The sequence below is a fragment of the Podarcis muralis genome, chromosome 15 (genome assembly GCF_964188315.1).
Source record: "Podarcis muralis chromosome 15, rPodMur119.hap1.1, whole genome shotgun sequence".
NCBI lineage: Eukaryota > Metazoa > Chordata > Lepidosauria > Squamata > Lacertidae > Podarcis > Podarcis muralis.
The window spans coordinates 24,756,479-24,777,253 of NC_135669.1; the positions used below are offsets into that span (position 1 = coordinate 24,756,479).

General features: G+C 45.0%; 1 protein-coding gene across 3 annotated transcripts in view; it reads left to right on the forward strand.

Annotated features, from left to right (window-relative positions):
• Positions 1–12,745: 12,745 nt before the first annotated feature.
• The window catches only part of B3GAT1 (beta-1,3-glucuronyltransferase 1), a 61,786-nt gene continuing 53,756 nt past the window's right edge, over positions 12,746–20,775 (forward strand). For 2 of the 3 annotated variants that reach the window (XM_028708804.2, XM_028708806.2), the window contains exon 1: positions 12,747–13,484. The gene's annotated coding sequence lies outside the window, so the exon portion shown is untranslated. Of the gene's footprint in view, positions 13,485–20,775 lie in introns of all 3 variants that reach the window. The other variant, XM_028708805.2, reaches the window with a different exon arrangement.

Here is a 20,775-nt window from a genome sequence, read left to right on the forward strand (position 1 = left end):
CAGGTGTCCCTATTTTCCAGGGACAGATTTACAGATAGATGATGGGTGGTGGGGTAGCTGCAGTTTCTAAGCTATTTTTAATCTGCTAAATATATATATAAACTATAAGCCAACCAATTTTATTTTTAAAACTAACCGCAAAATAGGGTGACTGTGCCCTACTTTACAAAGGACAATTCTGTCCTTGAATTGCTGTCACTCCTGTATTTGAAGCTGTCCTCTTTTTGAATGGTGATCTAGTCCAAGCTGGGCTGAAATATCACAAATCGTAAGAATGGGGAATGGAAGTTTTTCATCAACTCTTAGCAGCTGGACTGTGAGTTGAGCAGCCATGCATAGACCTCCCAAGCACAGTCTCCTTCATTCACCACAGGTTACTTATTCTTTATTATTTAGCACATTTATATACCACTTTTCTTCCAAGGAGCTCAAGGTGGAAAACACAGCTCTCATCCTCCCCATTTTATCCTCACAACACCCCTGTAAGGTAGGTTAGACTGTGACTGGCCCAAAGCCACCCAATGAGTTTCATGGCTGAGTGGGGATTTGAACCCTGGTTCCTCCAGGTCCTGATCCATCAATCTAACCACTACACCACATTGCTGTGTATCTATTCTATATATGTGCATTTCTATTAAACATAGTAATCCTTTTTGAAATTTGCATTTATACATATCAGTATAAATTATCATATGCACATTTTATTCAAAGTAGGTTTTTTGAGGGGTTTTTGAGATGCATAAGTGGCCAGCTTACTCCCAAACCCTTCTCTTTAGTCTAGTGTTAAGCACTTTCAAAATGACTGAGGATGCTTGCCGTCCTGCCTTGACTGCGCAGAAAACACCTGTCTTCCTGTGATCAGGGAGGTGACGGTCCAAAACTCTTCTCTCCAAGATAATGTGATCTCCCATCAGATGTTCTCTCCCTTTTCCAGGTAACTGGTTTTACTATAATAAGGGGTGAGGTTTGCACATTTAGTTTGTTCTCCCCCAAGGAGAAGAGATCGTAATAACGTGTGGAACAAGAAGACTCATCCCACTTCGTCCCCTTTCATCTCTTTTACTTTCTGAAGGACAAAGTGTGACAACTGAAACCATTTTCTCTGTTAATGATGGCCTAGGATTTTTTAAAACTATTTTCCTGCAACTAATGCGCCTCCTGGCCCAGAAATGCCAGGGAGTCTGATAGAATTTATGCTAGAGTCTATTTCTTTCATTTGATCTTTCCCCCATGTTTAGAAACTATGATTTCCTTAATACTTTCTAATTGCTAGTGGTTATTGACTAGGGGATAATAATTTCACACTCTAGGCCTCCCAACTGTGTTACTCAAGGTCTGGACCCATCATCCCTGGTTACAAGGGTTGCTTTTTTTTAAGGGTTTGTGGAAGAGATTGGTGAATCTATGCATTTCTTTTTCTCTCTGTTTCTCATTTGTCCAATCTTAAAGTTCTCCACATTTCCACAACAGTTTGCAAATTTTTTTCTAAGTCCCAATGAAAATTCATTTGTATTTCTCCTAATGTACACAAATGTGTATGCAATTTTGCCTAATATATTCATTCTTTGCAAAACAATTTTCTGAAAATAATGCACTTTTTTCTTTTCTTTTTTTTCTTTTTTGCATTTTAATGCACATTTCAACCCGAGTATATGAATTTTTGTACTTGCCTGGAAAACTGCATTCCCAAATTTGGAGAAGTGCGAATTTAGGAGGATGGCTGTGTTTCAGTTTGCATATTGTTTCAGAAAGGGTGAATTAGGTAAGGTTTTTTTGTGGGGGGGAAGCATAGATAGTATGCTTGATGATGTTTGCTTTCGGGAGGAAATGGATATTAGGCAAAAATTGCTTACAAAAATCTAAAAGAAATTTGCTGTTGACTCCATGCCCAACCAGCTTCCATCAGATACCAGTCAGTCATTCGATTCCAACCGGTCATTGCAAGAATTCTGTAACTAAGGAGCAATGCTAGTGTTTGCTACTTCTCCAGCCCAATTCCTTTTCCTTTTATACATGTCTTTTAAATTGTAGGCCTGAGGGTAGCAACCATCTTATCACTGAAATTTGTTAGCCGCTCTAGTAGCCTTTGTGGAGGGCTGAAGATAATAATGCTTTAAATAAACAAGGCCCAGTTCATTCCAGCATCCAGTCTCCATACCCTTCTCACCATAGCTTTTGCATCTTTCTCCTTATAAACCATAGCACTGCATCTTCTAATTCCTGGCCCTGGCTTTGATTTTTAACATCCATCCTAAATTGCTAGGTTCCTAAAGAATAGTCGTTCCCTTGCCTGACTCTTATGACATTCAATTTAGAAATATATACACACCTCATAAGAATAAGCGCTATTATCCATATGTCTATTGGGATAGCAATAAGAACTTGGATGCAATCTTTTTCCTCTCCTTTTTCCCCCCAACTGTGTACTAGGACAATCTAATTTCACCTGTAGTTAATAACTGACGCTACCAGCTGAACTGTCCCTCGAGGATCGCCGCTTGAACTCTTCGCTCAATATTTTGTTCTCCTTTCCAAAGCGTGTGTGTGTGCATGCACGCACATCATGACGCCTTGTTGCTTTATTATAAACCTTTGCGTCGCCGCTGCCACCAAAAACAACCAGTAATGAGAAGAAGAAACCAGGAGCAACAGCTCTCCCTTTAACGCCATCCCCAAACCACCCCCTGCCATTCTCTGGTGTATGGGCTTCCATTTTTGTCAATGTGCAGGAGTACTTGAGTCAAGGCTTCGGCCTGCAGTGCCTGCCTGAGGACAAAAGACGGAGGCTTGCTGAGAGCAGTGCAGAATGATTGATTTCTTCTTTCTCTTTTTTAAAGTGCCTGTGGTTCCATAATAATGCATAGGTAATAACCACCAGGAGGAGGGACCAAAAAGCAATTATAACAGAGAGCAGTAAAGTGGTTCAATGCGAGGGGGTGAAGGTTCTCAGGCGCAGGGTGTGGTAATGATTGAAAGCTTTGTCCCTCAAAGGCAAAGGGTCCCCGAGAAGGTGTGTTGTGTGCTTAATGGCGAAGGTGACTCACGGCGATGATTGCCTTTGGGGAATGCTTAAAGCTCATAATGAAAATGCTGATGATCCAATCTGTGAGGACGATGCTTTATTCTCACAAATTCTCCAGATGGAAACAGTCACTCCATCAGGAACAAGGGATTGACTCCACAATGGCTTATAGAGCCAAGGTGTGGCATAGTCGCCATGTATTGAGTATGGATGTGCAGGTACAAACCCACACATAACTGTGGGCCAGTTCACATTGCAAGGGTCTGCCTTCCTGGGTTATGTGGGCTTCAAAAAGAGAACTGTGTAAACTGTCCTGAGCTCCTGGAAAGATGATGAATGGGAGGAAAATGTGCTAAAGTCGTGTCGCTGTGGGTTAAACCACAGAGCCTAGGACTTGCCGATCAGAAGGTCGCGGTTCGAATCCCTGTGACGGGGTGAGCTCCCATTGCTCGGTTCCTGCTGCTGCCAACCTAGCAGTTCAAAAGCACGTCAAAGTGCAAGTAGATAAATAGGTACTGCTCCAGCGGGAAGGTAAACGGCATTTCCGTGCGCTGCTCTGGTTCGCCAGAAGTGGCTTAGTCATGCTGGCCACATGTCTGCAGACAAACGCTGGCTCCCTCGGCCTATAGAGCAGGATGAGCACTTTGACGTGCTTTCAAACTGCTAGAGTCGGCCACAAAAGGACCTAATGGTCAGGGGTCCCTTTACCTACCTTTACTAAAGGTGCACATTGTTGGTGGACAACTTCAAGGCCTCTTTTAACCTTCCTACTTAGGGTTCTTTATGTTTAAATCAGTCTTGGACCAGAGAGCCCTCCAACTAGAAGACTGCTTCAAACAGAAGATTGTCCTCTGTGAAAGCAGAGCACATGGCCTCCCTACTGAGAGATTTGTTTGAAAAGCTCTGTATAAATAGCAATTTTGATAGAGTTTGCCTAATATTGGCAGTCTGTTCCCCGCAAAAAAATAAATTTTAAAAAATGCTGCAGAACGGGGGTATTGTGTGATGCCATATGTCACTTCCTGAGCCCATCTACCGCTGCAGAATCCAAGCTTCTGGAAGCTTCCATCTGACCGGGCCTGTTCCCCTGTGAAATATTGCTTCTAATCCCACTGCCATGACGCTTCCGTTTCTGGATCAAATCCTGCAATCCGGAAACGTTTTTAACACCAAAGTCTTTTATCTGTTGCTCAGCAGACTCTCCTCTGGCTCGGCTTTTAAAATACACTTTGCAGCTGGAAGTCCCAGGCGTGCCAAAGCCCTTCCCAGGCTGCCAAAAAAGGAGGAAAGTGAAAGCCTCCATTGCCCACCCTCCGTGTTGTTGCAATATCAAGCATGAGAGCCGTGCTTTGGCTAAGACCTGACATGGAAATCCTTCCAGCTGGGTGAGCCCCAAGTCACGAGAGTTTCCCTTGCCTGCACAGGTTGTAAAGGGGGCAAACGGAGGATTTAGCTGGTGGCTGTCAAAGGTAGTGGCAATCATTGCACAATGGAGTGGCCAGGCTGATGATACAAGGTGCATTCTAATGAAACCAAGCAACTGATAGGATCCTTAAGTCTTTCAGTGCTTGTATGAATCTAGCCGTATCCACTTACTGTCCACTTTCCCAAGCATAATTAAGTTTTATACTAGAAACAGAGACACAGTGTCATGAATCCCATTCCTACCAATCCAGAGGTTCTCAAATGGTGATCCACAGACCGCTGGGCTTCATGAGTTCCGTCCAGGTAGGCAGATTCACAACATCCTCCATGATATGCTCCAAAGAATTCTGGGAACTGTAGTTCCTCCCATCACCGAGATACAATTCTTTGCACTTCTAACAAAACTACAGTTCCCGGGATTCTTGGGGGGGGGGGCACTGTGTGCTTTAAATGTGCATTTGATGTGCTTTATATGTCCTTTAAAAGTATGGTGTTGCAAGATTCAGCAGTGCTGCCATGGCACCAGAACTGGGCCGCCTTCATGAACGAAATCCATTCCCGCTGCAAAAGGAAGATGCTTCTTCCTTTGTTTCCCAACAACTTTGTTGTCAAAGCAAAAAAAGGGCAAATCTGGGCTGGGTGTAATTAAAGTTTGCACAGACAAAAGGCATTTGGTGTGGGTATGCTGCGTTGCTGAAACCACAAGGGGCACAATTAACTGATAAGAGTAAACTAATTGTTATTCATATTAAATTAGAGCACAGGTGATTTGGAAAATCTATAGACCCTCCCATATGCTTGGTAATTTTTTAATTCTCTCTCTCTCCCTCCCTCCATCCCCCTCACTCTTTGCGTTGCAGATTATGCTTTTTTAGGGCTCTTTTGGGATTTGGGTTATAGAATCAGCACACGGAGCTATCTCTAACTTGAACACTCCCTCCCCTGATTAACTATGTGATAAAAGCATAAATGTGCACATCAGAGGATTTAATCTCTGTTTTTTGCATATTAATTTTTGTGTTATTAACTGCTGGAGATTTTTTCAGGCCTATGGAGAAGGCTGGTAACATTAGCATCAACTGCCTAAATAACACAGTTCCAGTATCTTCATGCATAGTAAGATAATTTGCCATCTGCAGGGTCATGTAGCTACGTACTTGCACCAGTTCCATGTTAACAGGTTTTTCTGCCACCTAAAAATAATGCTGGTTTCCAGACTGAGCTTCTGTGATGTCACAGAATTTTGACCATTTATAATGGATTAGTCAGAAGCAACAGCCTGTTGAAAAACAGTACAGCATCCATGAAGGAAGTGAAAGGTCAGTTTGGAAAGAAGAAAAAGTTAACTCAGGAATAAGAGAAGCTGTATGTTTTTGGCAGGAAATGGAATGAGGGCAAGAAGGATTGGTGCACTGTGTAGGAAGCGAAGCTACAGAAAGATGGCTGTGGATCAATGAGGATAAAAAGCCAGGGTAAGAGGAGGCAGAGTAGTGAAAGTGGGACAATGGACTCAGGGTTGAAGGGAAAAGAATATGCCCAGGAGATGGCGCAACTTGTGGGAGGTGGGGAATTCACTCATACAGGAGACATAGACAAGTGTGTATAACAGGTATGGATAGGTGTGGGAGCTTTGGTGGCTAGAGGACTGTCAAGGAGGCGATTGCAGTAACAGGGAATGGGAGTCTAGATCAGATGGGGAATCTGTGCCGTCCCCTCAGTGTTGCAGGATGACAGCTCCCACAATCCTCGTCCTTTGGCCATTCTGGCTGGTGCTGATGGAAGTTGGGAGTCCAACAACATCAGGAGAGCCACTGATTCCCCACACCTGGTACAGATGTTGAGTGCTTCGTCCAGTGCTATTTTTTTAGAAAAAGAAGTGCCAGAATCCAGCATGAACACCTCCCTTGCTCTCTTATAATGGCAAAAGTGCCCACCTGAGAAGTGCTGGAACTGAGTTCCAGTGAGTTCTGGCTGGGGGGGGGGGGAGCCCTGGATTCTGCACGTTAGAAGGTTAGCATGCTGTCTACTGTGAAGGCATCTGAACTGAAAATTAGGACCACCGCATGGCAGAAGCAGAGGGAGAGGGGTTTTTTTTTTATTTCAATGCAGACACTATTCAATAGATGCCCATGACACATTCCAGAGACAACTCTTCAAATCTTAGTGTCACCTCTAGCTGGGGAAATAATTGCATTTCCTGAGACTGCATAGCAACATGATTCAGGGGAGAATGTAATGTAACATCCCTGGAACAGGGATGGGATGAGATCTGGTCCCCATGCAACAGCTACACCTTTAATGGGTTATATCCAATGCTTGCTTTGCTCAGAGTAGACTCGCTGAAGTTAATGGCTATGACTAACCTAGACAGTAATTCCAATGGATCTACTCTGTGTAGGACTTAATTACCGTACATACAACCCATTGTGTTATAAACTGGGGGCGGGAGGTGGAATACTCGGTCTCAGGTGCGTTTTGTGTGCATGCTGTGTGAGGCTTTTAAGAACCTGCATGATCTTCCAGGAGATTCTAAATCCCTAATTTCCATCTCATTAGCATAGCTTGAGAGAGCCATAAAAAGTATTTACAAATAGTGCATTCAATACAAAATGCTCCAGAACTTTGGCAGCATGGAAATGTTATGGTTACCCACAAGCTTGTATAGATTTTCTTCTTGTGCAACAATACCCTTCAAAGTCTGGACAGGACAGAACTGTTTCACCACTGTTCTGTTTGCCAGGTGATTTTTCTTCTTCCTGTGAATGTTTTGTCGATTTCCAACTATGCAAATCAAATAGGCAGTTTCAGCAATTTCTCAACATTCTCCAAAGACCAACTGGCTATTGCATTTGGGCCAGGCTGCTCATTTTTCATTTCCCCGTTCCAAAGCATAGACCAAGCCTAATTGTGCAAGGACTTGCAAAAGTCAACTAAAGAATGTAAGAGCCCTGCTGGATCAGGCCAATGGCCCATCTAGTCCAGCATCCTGTTGCCACAGTGGCCAACCAGAAGCCTATGGGAAACTGGCAAGCAGGACTTGAGCACAAGAGCAACAAAATCATTGATTAAAAACATTCAAAAAAATAATTAAAATCAATGATAAGCTAAAAAATCTGATTAAAACACATCAACATTCTACATTTCTTGATGGACTTGCCTAAATGAATAGGCTTTCAGTAGGTGATGAAAAGAATACAGTGCAGGCAGTTGCCTGATGTCAATAGACAGGGAGTTCCAAAGTGTGGGTGCTGCCACACTGATAGCTCAGTCAGTAGGACATAAAACACTTAATCTCAGGTTCATGGGTTCGAGCCCCATTTTTCCTGCCTTGCAGGGGGTTGGACCAGGTGACCATCCTGGCCCCTTCTAACTCTACAATTCTATGACTCTGTGACTGTGTGACTAAAAGACCAATTTCTTACAAGAGCAGAACAAGTATTATATGGTGCCTGTAGCATAACCAGTGCCAGTTGTGATTGGGTTTAATTTTAACTTTGCTCCTCATTTTGGATGGGTTTGTTGTCCTTGAAAATAAATAGGTGGTTTGGGGTTTTCTAAATCAATAACTAGAATTAAGTGGCACACCTAAGTCCTGCGAGCTGGAATGTTGTCCCAGAATCTTTGGAAACGGTTACAGAACAAAGGAGGATAAGCTAGAATTACTGTACTTATTGCAGATGGAAGAAAAGAAATTCCCATCCACCTCTGCCCCTCCTCGGACTAATGATCCATTGCTACTGCAGCTAAGTCATGGGAACATCTTCAAGCAAATGGTTTACCAAGTCACTAAGAGCTGGCAGGAGTGATTCAATAACCGCTGGGCTCTCCGTCTTCGGCCACAGCTTCTCTCTGATCATTACCTTGGCTAAAGGCCAAGGCAGAGATTGTTTAGAGCCCAGTGCCTCCTGCCCGGTGTTAAATCACAAGCATTTATGAAGTGTCCTCAGTGGGATTTTAATTCAGTGGAAAGCGTATCTCAAAAACAAACAGAAAAACAGCATTTTTGGCGCACTCTGCTTTCCTCTGCAGCAAAGGGCCAGTTTCGACACTCAGCAGAACTTAGTGGTACAGCTTTTCCTTCAAATGCACCACCGCATCAGGCTGCAGAATGGGAGTATCCACTAGAAGGAGCCCCCTGACTGAGGGGAATGCTCCCTTCACAGAGAAAACAAGAGCGTCAGGAGGAAAGAAAAGTATCTTCAAGGAAAGGAACAGAAGTCAGTGGTAGAATACACACAGAAGGTCCCAAGTTCAATCCTTGGCATCCCCAGGTAGAGATGGGAGAGATCCTCTGCTGAGAGACCCTGTCAACCAGTGCAGACAATAGCAAGCTCGATTGACCAAGGGCCTGACTCCATATAAGGCAATTTTCTGTGTTTCTAGTTGCCTGAAGCCTGGAGTTTGCTTAGGGACCTGTCAGGGTGTCATTTATTTCACAGCCTAATGGAGATCCTTTACTTCTGGATGTCCCAGTCCCAGTCTCCTTCTGCCCTCAAACTTCACAGCATGTTGTGCATAGGAACCTAAGAAGCTGCCTATACTGAGACAGACCACGGTTACATCTACAATGACCGGCAGGGGCTTTCCACAGTTTTGGGCAGGGGATATTCCAAGCCCTACTTTGGAGATACTTTGCATGGGGCCTTCTGCATGCATATCACTGAGCTGTGACCCTTCCCCACTTCCAAACTGTCAGCTCTTCCCACTGCACACCCTAAACCAAAGAGCAAACAGAGAATGTGGCCAACATCAGCCTCTCTGTTTCATTCTGCAGAAAGATGGCTGCAGGTGGAAGCTTTGTAATTGCCCAGGAGTCCACACCCTGGCAAGGCTGCCATGCCATCATTTCTACCACCCAGCTCCTGAATATTTGCCCTACACTGTCTCTCTGCTGAGCATCTGCTAATGAGGCTATTGCTCATAAGCAGAGACAAGGTGCTTGCTCCTATCTGCAATGAGCTCCAGACGGGTTGTGAACAGAGATGCTCTGGAGAGTACCAGATGGTGAGCTGAGTGTGCTGGGGAGACAGAGGGGTTGGGGAGTAGCTCGATGGCTTTGCTTCCTCCCAGAAAAGGCCAACAGAGGCTGAAACTGCCACAGACCCATCCGGAATAGAAGAGAAATGAGCAATAAGAGCTTAGCCAAAGCCAAGGACTATTTGATACATGAGCAAACACAAGGACCTTCCTTATACAGAATCCATCTAGCCCAGTCCTGCCTGCCTTGACTGGCAGCAGCTCCAGGTATCACCTGCTCTCTGATCCTTGTTAAGTGAAGGTGCTGCAGATTGAACCTTCACTGTGAAAAGGATGTGTCCTCCTACTCAGTTAAGCAAAGTGGAAGCGTGAGTGTTTTCAGAGGGGAACCTACTAGAGGGAGTTCTCTGCTGCCTCCAGCCTTGCTGACTCTATCCATCAAGCATCTCTTTCCACAGTTAACCATGTGTTGCCCGCTCCTCAAATCCATACACAAGTTCCCCACTCCCTTCTGATCCAAAGACACCTTCAGAGAACTATGTGGCCTTTCTGCCCTCATCTCTCTGCCTTCGCACCCCTGAATAACCCTTCCGGTCTAGGCACAAATGTGATCTTTTAATTCTGTTCTAAATTCACTGGTCAATTGTTTTATCCTGTGTGTTAGCCATCCTAAGACCCAGTGGAATGGAGGGTGGTCTATAAATATCAATAGTGGGTGCAAGATAAATATAGACTTTAATTCTTCTAACTGTACCACCCACAGAAAATATTAAAAGTCAATGGCTATTAGCCTTGATGGCTATGCTCTCCTGCCATGGTCAGAGGCAGCAATGCTTTTGAATACCAGCTGCTGGGAAATTGCAGAAGGGGCAGCTGCTGTTGTGCTCAGGTTGGCATCTGAGAACAGGATGCTGGACCAGATGGGCCCTGGGCCTGATCCAGCACACTTGTCCTATGTTCTAGTGTTGAGTTGTCTAAACTGCCCACAGGGACGTATCTGAGTGGCCTTGGTTGTTGCTGTTGTTTTCGTTGTTTCTATACCATCCTTAATCTGAGGATCACAGGGTAGTTTACAATATAAAAACACAGAAATACATACCATAGTAACAAAACAAAACAAAAACACTATACTCCCCCCGTTTTAAAAGGCTTGTTTAATTAGCCAAAGACCTGGGAGAAGAGGAATGCTTTTGCCTGGCCCTAAAGATAAGTAATGAAGTTGCCAGGTGAGCCTCCCTGGGGAGAGCATTCTACAAGCAGGGAGCCACTGCAGAAAAGGCCCATTCTTGTGTTGCCACCTTTCAGATTTCTTGCAGAGGATACACACAAAGAAGGGCCTCAGATGATGATTGCAGGGTCTGGGTTGGTTCATATGGGTAAAGGTGGCCCTTGGTAGGTTTCTCTAACAGCTTCCCCTAAGACTGGAAACTGTGGCCTTCTAGATGCTTCTGACTGCAACTGCCATCATCTCTGACTATTGGTAGCTGACAGGGTCTAGATGAGAGCTGAAGTCCTGCAACATCTAGAAGGCTTCTGATTCCCCATCCCTGAGATCAAGGCATTTCAATGAGAAGACCTGGAGTAAGGAACTCTCCAGCTTGGACCAGGAACCAATAATCTAAACCAGAGCCTAGTCTGGTTTTATGCCTCTGAATACCAGTTGCTGAGAATTGCTGGTGGACAGAGTACTGGTGCCTATCTGTATGGCACCACCTCTTCCTTTCCCATTTGAAACAATTCCTTTCACACAGAAAGATCCCCTCTAACACCTACAGATTTCTCCCCCAACAAAGAAGGAGCATGTCAGTCAGGTCAGCCTTGCTCTGGTTCAAAGGGGCAATGTCCCAAGACACAGGCTTACTACATAATCCGTGAGAAAACTAGTTTTGAAATCAAGCCTGTGTCTGTGTAACTGCATTTGCACATAACCAGACCCTGTTATGCACTTCCTCCGTATTCCCTTGTCAGCTTCCTCTCCAAATTTAGACTGCAAACTCCTTGGAGTGGAGATTTGTCTTTATTTTTAAACTTATGTTAGTCTGCAAATTACTTGTATGCATTGATAACAACAGCATCAGCAAGAGTCATAATATATCAGAATGGGAAACTGTTCCACTGTCAAACAGCTCTTACTGTGAGAAAATTCTTCCTTCTATTTAGCTGAAATCTCCTTTCTTGTAATTTTAATTGGCTTGAGTCCTACACTCAGGTAAGTTAGGCTGAGGGGCAGTGAGTTTCATGGCTGAGTGCAGATTCAAACCTGGGTCTCCCATCTTCCTAGTCCAACACTCTAACTACTATACGACAATGGCCCTTATCTAGAGTCAAACCCTCCACAAACAGGGCAGTGCTTGAATAACTTGAAGGAAAACATCTGGGTCACCCATGCCATGTACTGTAAGGAAAGACTCTGCCCCTTTCAGCAACAGACCTGCATATAATTAACAAATAGTCTTACATATGGGGAAGTGAGGATGGAGGAGGAGGTACCTCGGGTAGGATTTTTCTGTGGTGAGATTTGAACCCAGTGTTTCTAGCTGCAAAGCTCAAACTCAAACCGACTATACGCCACAGTGGTGTAGTTCAACCTACTGCCAAAGCTCTCTTCAAGCCCCAGCAGACTGGACTGCTCTATGGGCTCTCCAAGTCTCTGTCCATGGTCCTGGAATATGGGCAGCCAGTCACCAGGTATCTGGTCCATAATTCTCTCTCCTTATAAAGCTGCACTTCAGCTCCACCTTCTGGATTCCAGGCTCACATGAAGGAGGTGAGATTTTTGGGATAGGCAGAAACTGGAGGAGAATGGAGAGAGTCCTTTGCAAACTGAGGGGGACTGATCTTGGAGTGGGCCATGGTGGTCTCTCTCAGTGGTCTCTCTCAGAACCCCAACCTAAAACATAGAAAGGAGATTCGGGGAAGCTTTTGAAGATGATGCCAATCCATCCCTGTTATGTTAGGGAGATGGGTGCTCAGGCACACAAAAGGGTTGTACGGAGGTGGTCATATTCTGAAGTGGGGGAAACCTAGCTGGGTCACAGTATTTCATGCCGTGCTTTCAAACAATGAATGTCTGAACCTAGCTTTGAACCAGGCAAATGAGCAAGTCTTGTTTTCTGATCTTCCGGTCAGGAAATATGCTTGCCACACTGTGCTTTCTATTCTGAACCATGCCCATCTGCACAGCTATGCTTGCCCCCTTGCAAACATGAGAATTTCCCACCATGCCCCTTTCCCATATGTTGTCTGTATCCCGTTTTTGTCTCCCGCCACACTGGGCTAGGAGACCATCACCCACTGTCTCTGCCCGTATTCAAGTCTGTGCAGGAGCCGCGATTGCAAACGGGCAAAGCAGAAACCAATTCATCTCGGGGGACATCGGGGAGGCTGGCTTGGTTTGGCTTTCCTTCCCTCTTGCAGGGAGAACTGCCCCCCCTGCTTAAGTGGAATAAATTGGTACAGGCCATTAGCAGCCACAGAGGTCCTCCTCTCCCTTACTCTCTGAGGGGGGCGGGGGGAGCTGTCACTGCTTCTATAGACACAGACCCATCAGCCACAGATGTGAAGTCAGCCTCAGCCTCTTTCTCTGTACTCCCTCCCACTGCCCTTTCCCCCTTTCCCGTTTCTCTCTCTTTCTTTCTTTCTTTCTCTCTCTCTCTCCTGCATTCTTTCATTCATTCTTTCTTTCTTTCATTCATTCTTCCTTTCTATTAAATGCTGCCCTTTCACATCACGATGAGCCCGGGTGAAGCTGCTGTGGTCTTTGGAAGAAGACAGCAGGAGAATAACTGTTGTGTGCTGTGATTTTTTGGAGAGAGAAAAAGATTATTAATATGATTACTGTAACGGCTTGAAGAAAGAAGACGGTGGGAAGATTCTTGGGGTGTGCTTTTTTCTTGCTGTTGCTTGGAATTTTTTTGTATTAAAAAAAGCCAAAGGAAGAACGTGTGGAAGAACCGCATGCGGGGAGATGCTTTGAATTGTGCTTCTGTTTCCAAGGATTAAAGGATGAATAGACGCTGCTGCGATGGAGAGAGAAGGCGATTCAGGCTCCCAGAATAAGGTACTCCTCTCTTTCTTTCTCCCTCCTGATTGCTTTTGCTGAGCTAGACAGAGTTCCTTTATGTTTGTGGAATCGGTTTCTGGGGTTAGGCAGGGGAGAGCAGAGACGATAAAAGACTTTCAAGGATGCAATGGGCACTCGGTTGCCCATGCTTTTTGGGGGGAGATGAAGAGCAGAAGCAGTGGAAGAGAGAGGGTTTGTTGCAGGAGTTAATTGAGATCTGCAAAAAGGACTTGGGAATTTGCCGTGGTAGGTGTGAAGGATGAGTGTCCAGTGAGCCCCTATTGTTTGGCTACAAACCTCTCCATTTCTTGCCTCCCTGGTATCCAGACCCTATTTCCCATCCCCTTTTCTTCTTCACGCTGGACATCAAGGTTTTTCCTTTCGGTGGCATACTGCCGTTCCCTAAAGGAAAAGAGATTTGCCTTTTTGTGATCAACCATTATAGATGTGCAGTGGACAAAGCACTGCAGCCCTCTGCCAGATGCCCCCCACCCTGCTACACACACACACACACACACACACACACACACATGCATGTAAATCTTTATGCCAAGTGGGCGGGAGAATCCAGAGTTGGTCCACTCTTTTGTTTGCTTCCTTTGCAATGAATAGCATGTCCCATTCTCACCAGCCATACAGCCAACTTCTGGATGGACTTCAATGGAAAGCTTGCCTCCTTTGGGCAAGGGAGGTGGGTGGGTGGGTGGGTGGGTGGGTAGCAAAGGACTAGCAAGAAGGATGGCAGGCTTGTGTTGAGGTGGGGGCAGGTGTAGAGAGCGATGTGGTGCTCCTTCTGCAAACAATGCCTCTTTTGTATTTGGCCTCCCTTTGAGACCCATCTCCAGCTGAAATCTATGTTTCAAAGAGAAGAGAAAGAGCCCTTTGAAAACTTAAAGAAAAAAGGGGGAGCATGTAGGACTCTGGACTGAATTTGGTCTGAACTGTGGCTGACACTTCCAGTCTGTTCCATTGCTGTAACTCTCTGCGACTAGCACCTTTGTTACCCAAACTCCTGGGCATCCCAGTACCTTGGATGTCTTTGAATCCCAGGGATAACTGGTCACAGTATAGGTGTGTTTGGGGAACAGAAAGACTGAACTGGCTGACCCATGAATAAATGCTGCCTTCTAACACCAAGAGACCTGGACAATGGGGGCCATGACTCCCAGGCACTTATCCCCAGAACATGACTTAACTGCACTCCACTGTCGTGTTCAGTGAAGGAGTCTTTGTGCAAAGGAGTCTTTGTTGCTTGACTCAGCAGTTTGGTTGAGTTTCTGATAGCTGACAAATATCACAGTGGTAGAACAATGTGTGTGTCGGTGTGCTTTCACCCTAGTTTTCTTCTAAGTATTAGAAGGACATGGCTGTGTAAATAGCAAAAAGCTGGAGCTATGTAAGTATGATGTGCAATGAGAATGAACTGTGAATTTGAAAACTGACTTGTGCTGGAATTTGGGGAAGGGCTGTAGCCCAGTGGGAGAGCACAGAGTGTGCATGCAAAAGGCACCAGTTTCAATCCCCATCATCTCTAGGTAGGGCTGTCTAAACCCTAAATAACTTTTGCTGCTCATGGTAGACAGTGCACTTAGTTAGATGGACCAATAGTCTAACTTGGTGTGAAAAAGCTTTCTGTTTCCTTTCTATGAATCAGAGAGAGAGAGTAAGAGAGATGGTCTTTATACAATTTTGGATTCCATTCAGCAGGTGGTGATGGATGTGTCACTTCCAAAGGACAGGAGACCTAAACTCAATAAATGTTTCTCCCTCTTATTGGACCAGCTTGCCCTGACATATGGCAATGTGCAAGTTTTTGAGTTCCACAGAGTTGTTCAGATAGGCAGAACTTCAGTTGTATGCAGTCAAAGCAATGAAGAGGGTGTTTTTGGGAAGAACAAGTTTGACCCAGGTGAGCAAGCCTATGCTGAAGGACTCAGATGGAAGAGATACAGATACCAGGAAAGATAAATGGCGATTCCATAACTTTTCTTCCCATGGAAGTAGAGGAGGGGAAGCACAGACCTTTCCCACTTTTTGTTTCTGTTAATTTTGAAGGAGAAAGCATATTTTCACATTTTGTGCTCATCATTAATCATCGCCACAGTGCACGTGTGTTTTGTACTTGGGTATCCTTGGCTAATTTCTATATGTCTTGAAGAAGCTACTCCAAATGTTTTCAGCGTGTCACTGATGCAACAATTCTGACAGCAGATTTTACATGCCTTTTCCCAACATGACTGTCTGTCTCTGTGTCGGGGAGCAGGGGAAATTGTTTGAAAGAGGGAGAAGGAGGGATGGGTACTTGATGTGTGTATGAGTCAAACATGAAATGGTTGCAGACTTGGTGGAGCTCTCTTATCCCTCCTCCCTCAGCTGGATTATAGCTTCCCCTAAAAATAGGAATGCCTAATAAAATGCTTGCAACCCTTCCGGCATAGCCCCATGACCTGGGATCATGAATAACCCTTAATTAGTCAGTAGGTCATCTCTTCACTCATAAATGGAGTGAGGACATTGCTACCTGCACAATCTGAGGAACTCTGCGCATGCTCACTTGGTCCCTGTTGGCTATCAGTAACTTTCCTGGCTGAGCCACCTGAGAACTCAAGCATAAAACTCTTTCTTGCACTCCTCTGTTGGTCACGTGACTTTCCCAGGATGACCTGTGTGAGTTTGCTATAGTTTTCAGGTCAGTGTTGACATCGCATCCTGTAACACAGCAAGCCATTGCCCTGTCATGGCATGGCGTTGCTTGGTCCACCAACTAGACCTCTTGGCCTGGAATTTATCCTGGTCTATAGAATGCCAATCTGGGGGGTTTTCTACATCACACCACCTTCCTCCATTGCCAGCTTAATGTTTTTTTGATCCAGCAGACCCTGAACCTTACCTGTATTAACTCTCAAGAGCTACTCTGAGAGTCTGTTAGCGGTGGAAACAGTATGTCAAGAAAACCAAGAAGCACAATTGCCACCAAATTTCACCTAAATTGATATGCAGTGTGAAGTTTCAGGTTCCTACTCCAGTGAGACATCTACAGATTCCAAGGTACTGGTGTGGAACTGCCAATATATGGGCCAATTCTGGCCTGGCCATGGTCTCAGTTTAGCCTGTGAGGCTTTTTCACCCAAACCTCACTTAAATCAAATTACAAGAGTCTTGTAGTTCCTTAAAAACTAAGACATTTATTGTAGGAACATAGGAAGTTGTGTCATGTGCACTGATCTATCTAGCTCAGTGTTGTTTACTCTAACTGGCAGTGAGTCCCTGTGATTTCAGACAAAAGTGTATTCTAGCCCTGGCTGGAAATGCTGAGGATTGAACCTGGAATCTTTTGCATGCAAAAAAAAAAGATGCTGCTCCACTGAGCTACTGCCATAAGCTCTTATACACTATAGTCCAAATCATCAGATGACTGAATGATGAAATAAACACTAAACTGGAAAGCTCATTCCAGTACAAATGTGGAGTCTTTAAGGACTCTGTCATTCTTGTTGACATGGAATAACACCCGTCCCTCTGAAAGTTTCGTCTGTTAGTGATATCCAGGAAAGAGGTTATAGACATAATTTCATCAAAGTGAAATTCAAGGAAAGATTAGACAAAAGCCAAGTTCAGATCAAGAATACACACACACACACACACACACACACACACACACACACACTTTAATGGTTGAGAAGCTAAGAGAAGCGTGGTTGGCTCAAGACGTTTTGGCACCTGGGACAAACTACAAAATGGTGCCTCTCCCCCTGCCCAGGGAAGAAGGGGTAAGTGAAGATCTACTCCAGGAACAAAGCAGGAATAAAGATCTACATTTGAAATCAACGTTACAAACCTCAAAGTGTCCCTATTTTCCAGGGACATCCCTGATTTAGAGAAGCTGTCCTGGTTTCTGATTTGCTCCCAGAATGTCCTTAGGATTCATTGGAGAAATGTTGGGGGGTCGTGACCTAAGTCAAAGTTGAAGCGGAAATCAAAGGCTATCATGGGTAGGGGGGGAAGCGGGTCCATTCTGAATCAATCCAGGGAGGTGCAGCACCCAGGAAACCGCAGAGAGCAGCCCCCACCATTTCCTCCCTGTGGCTTGGAGGCGACCAGCAGTTAGGGGCATAGGAAGGGGTCCGCCCCTGGTGTCACCACTGAGGGGTGACAAAATGCTGGGCGGCACTCACCACAATGCCTGCGGTTCGCCCAAGCCACGTGTCTCTCCTGGGAGTGACACAGTGGCTTGGGTGCCCACAGGCTCTACACTGCCCCAGTTGGTCCACCCGCCGCCTCCCCTTGAGCTGTAGGGCAGCTGAGAAGGAGGAGGCAGGCAGACTCCTCAGAGACCATGTGGAGCATCCTGCCCTGGCTTGTCCTGCCCCACTGGTGGCTGGCCCTACCCCCGCAGGCAGCTGGCCCTGCCCCAGGCACCTAATCGGCTCACTCCGCCACTACCAGCAGTGCCTCCTATTTGCCAAGAGGTCACTATAGAGGCAGCATGGGAGGGGGGAGGGCTGTTGAGGAGGCAGCAGATCCAGCCTCTAAGGAGTGCACTACAGTGTTGCTGTCACTGTGGCAGCAGCATCGGTCAACCAGATGCCTGTAGGAAACCAGTAAGCAGAACATGGGCACAAGAGCACTCTTCCCTTCCATGGTTTCAAGCAACTGGTGTTGGGAATCATTGTTGTCTCCAACTGTGCAAGTAGAGCATAGCAGTCATGACTAGTAGTCATTGATAGCCCTCTCCTCCATGAATTTCACCTCACAAGACAACAGAAGAAAACCATCTTTTAACTGTGCCCCAAATCTGCCACCTAAGACAGCCCCCTTTGTTTAACACCATGACAAGATCAGCCTTGCTGGGTTCCATGATTTGAATGCCCCCTCATCTTGAAGGCCAGGAACTTGTAATCAGAGCAGCTAACAAGCAGCTGAAAGTATGGTTCCATTCTATGACTTCAGTGCACTCAGGGGGAGAAGTGGATTTGGGTTTTTTTTATTAAAAACAACAACTAGTGGGTGGTAATGGCTATGGTTCCATTCATGCAGAATGTAAGGGTGCAATATTGTAAAAGTGGCTTACCCTACCAGTTTGTTTGTTATTACACTTCACCCTCTCTTTTCTCTCCCACTCCTTCCTGGCAAGCTTTATCAGGCCACAAAATGTGTCCCCTCGCCCTCTCTCCCAGACATTTGTAGGTATGTTATTCCTTTATATGTATGGCATTGTATCAGCAGTGATTAGCTATGGCAGCAATAACGGGCGAGGACTGCAATTGTCATAATGACCAAGGAAAACTCTCAAGAATAGAGGCACTTGCAATTAGATGCCTCTAGATCTGCAAGGATTGGGGGATTTGCCTACCGACCATTCAACCCACGTCGATTGTATTTTGGAAATACAGTGCTGCTGAAGAGCAAAATGGCTTTTTTTAATGATACAAAGGAAAAGAATCGTGTTTTTCAATGCACTACCACCACGACAAATGCCAGTCATTGAACTGCCATATAATGGTGCTAAAGATAGCTGCTGAACAGAGTGGAGGGCATGATTCAGCCTACCCATTCAGCAAGATCAGGTGACCAAATTGTGATGGTTAGAATTATAAAATCACAGAATTGTAGAGTTGGAAGGGATCACCAGGGTCCTCTAGTCCAACCCCATGCAGTGCAGAAGGAACCTTTTACCCAAGATGACACTCAAATGCACAGCCCTCAGATTAAGAGTCTCATGCTCTTCCGAATGAGCTATCCCCCCATGTACCATTTCAGTTTGCTATTGAGATATGTCATTTTAATTGCTCTCCTGTTTTAATTTAATTTTTTAAGCCCTCCCTGAAAGAGAGAACCAGCACAAGACAGAGGGATTAAAAAATAAAAAAAGCCCAAGTATTGTGCAAGGTAACTTGCACAGCCTACATTTAAGAATCCTGGGAACTGCCACTTACCCCTCAGAGAGCTGGACTTCTCACCTCCCTCAGCACGATGCAGAATTCTTTAAGGGGAGTCCTGTGTTTTAAATGTATTGAGTGGATCTGCCCCCAAGTGTCCTAACAGCAGGGAGTATTTCACAGACAACAGCATTCCAAAGTATGATCCAGTGCCAGACATCAGAAGTTGTCTAGTCCATCACACACACACACACACAAACACAGACACACACGTTGCCCCAGTACCTGGTAAACCAAGCTATACGGCCTCTGAAATTGGGGCTTCCATTTAGGTATCGTGAGTAAACACTATTTATAGCATTAGCTTACACTGATATGTCTGTGTAACCTTTTTGAGCACCTTCTAAGCTAGTGACCATCAGGGCATTTGGGGATGGTGAGTGAACTCCATAAATTATCTGTCTTCAGATCTAGCAACATCTTGCAGATCTAAACAAAAGAAGCTGGTTTTAAGGATCCCAGTCTTTGCAAGGGAATGTCCTTTTAGTTTTTGAAACACGTCCTTTGCTTTCATCTTTTCTTACAGAAGTAAAAAGGGAAGAGGAAGAGGCCAATAATGGGCTTTTGGGGGGAATTGAAATGCTTCATGGCAACATAGATTTCTGGTCCACTAGCCTGTCCGCCTTCCTTCCTGTCTGTGGTGATTTGTTGCTGTTCCGCACAGAGGACTGGAACTGCTTAGTCTCTGCCTGGAATTGAGCTTCAGGGAAATGAACCATAGCTTGGCATAGAGCAAGGAACGGTTTTAGCCAAACAAGAGCAATGTGTCCCAAATGTGCCAGAAAGTTCCCCATTCTCTATAACCAATATGGATTGTGTGAAAGCCCAGAAAATCAGTTTTATTCACCCACGTGCCTTCTCTCAGTCTAGCCCAACCTCTTCATATGGCGTCATCATTGTCACGATTAAGGATGCAAGAAGGCTGCAATTTCCATTTCAACATGCATTCTTCACCATCATCTCTGTTTCCATTCTGCTGCCATTTGGCTTCCACCAAATGCTGTGTTGCTCATCTCGCTGTCTGCTATTGAACATAGGATACGTAACTTACACAGCTATTTACACAACTTACATTTATTTCAATGTACCGGTAAACTTCAAAATCCGGAGGTTTTTTCTTACAATCAAGCGGTATATAAAGTTTATGGGGGGGGGGGTAAAAACAAATAAACAACGTTAAAATAATAATTGTGCATTTTTTACAGACTTAAAAAAAAAATCATGAACAAATGCAAATTAAATTCACTTCACTGATTTCCATTCCTGACCACAGACAAACACACAAGGTGCAGTTCCTTTTCCATTCTTGTTGGAATCCTATGCATGGCAGTTTTTGCTGAATATGAACC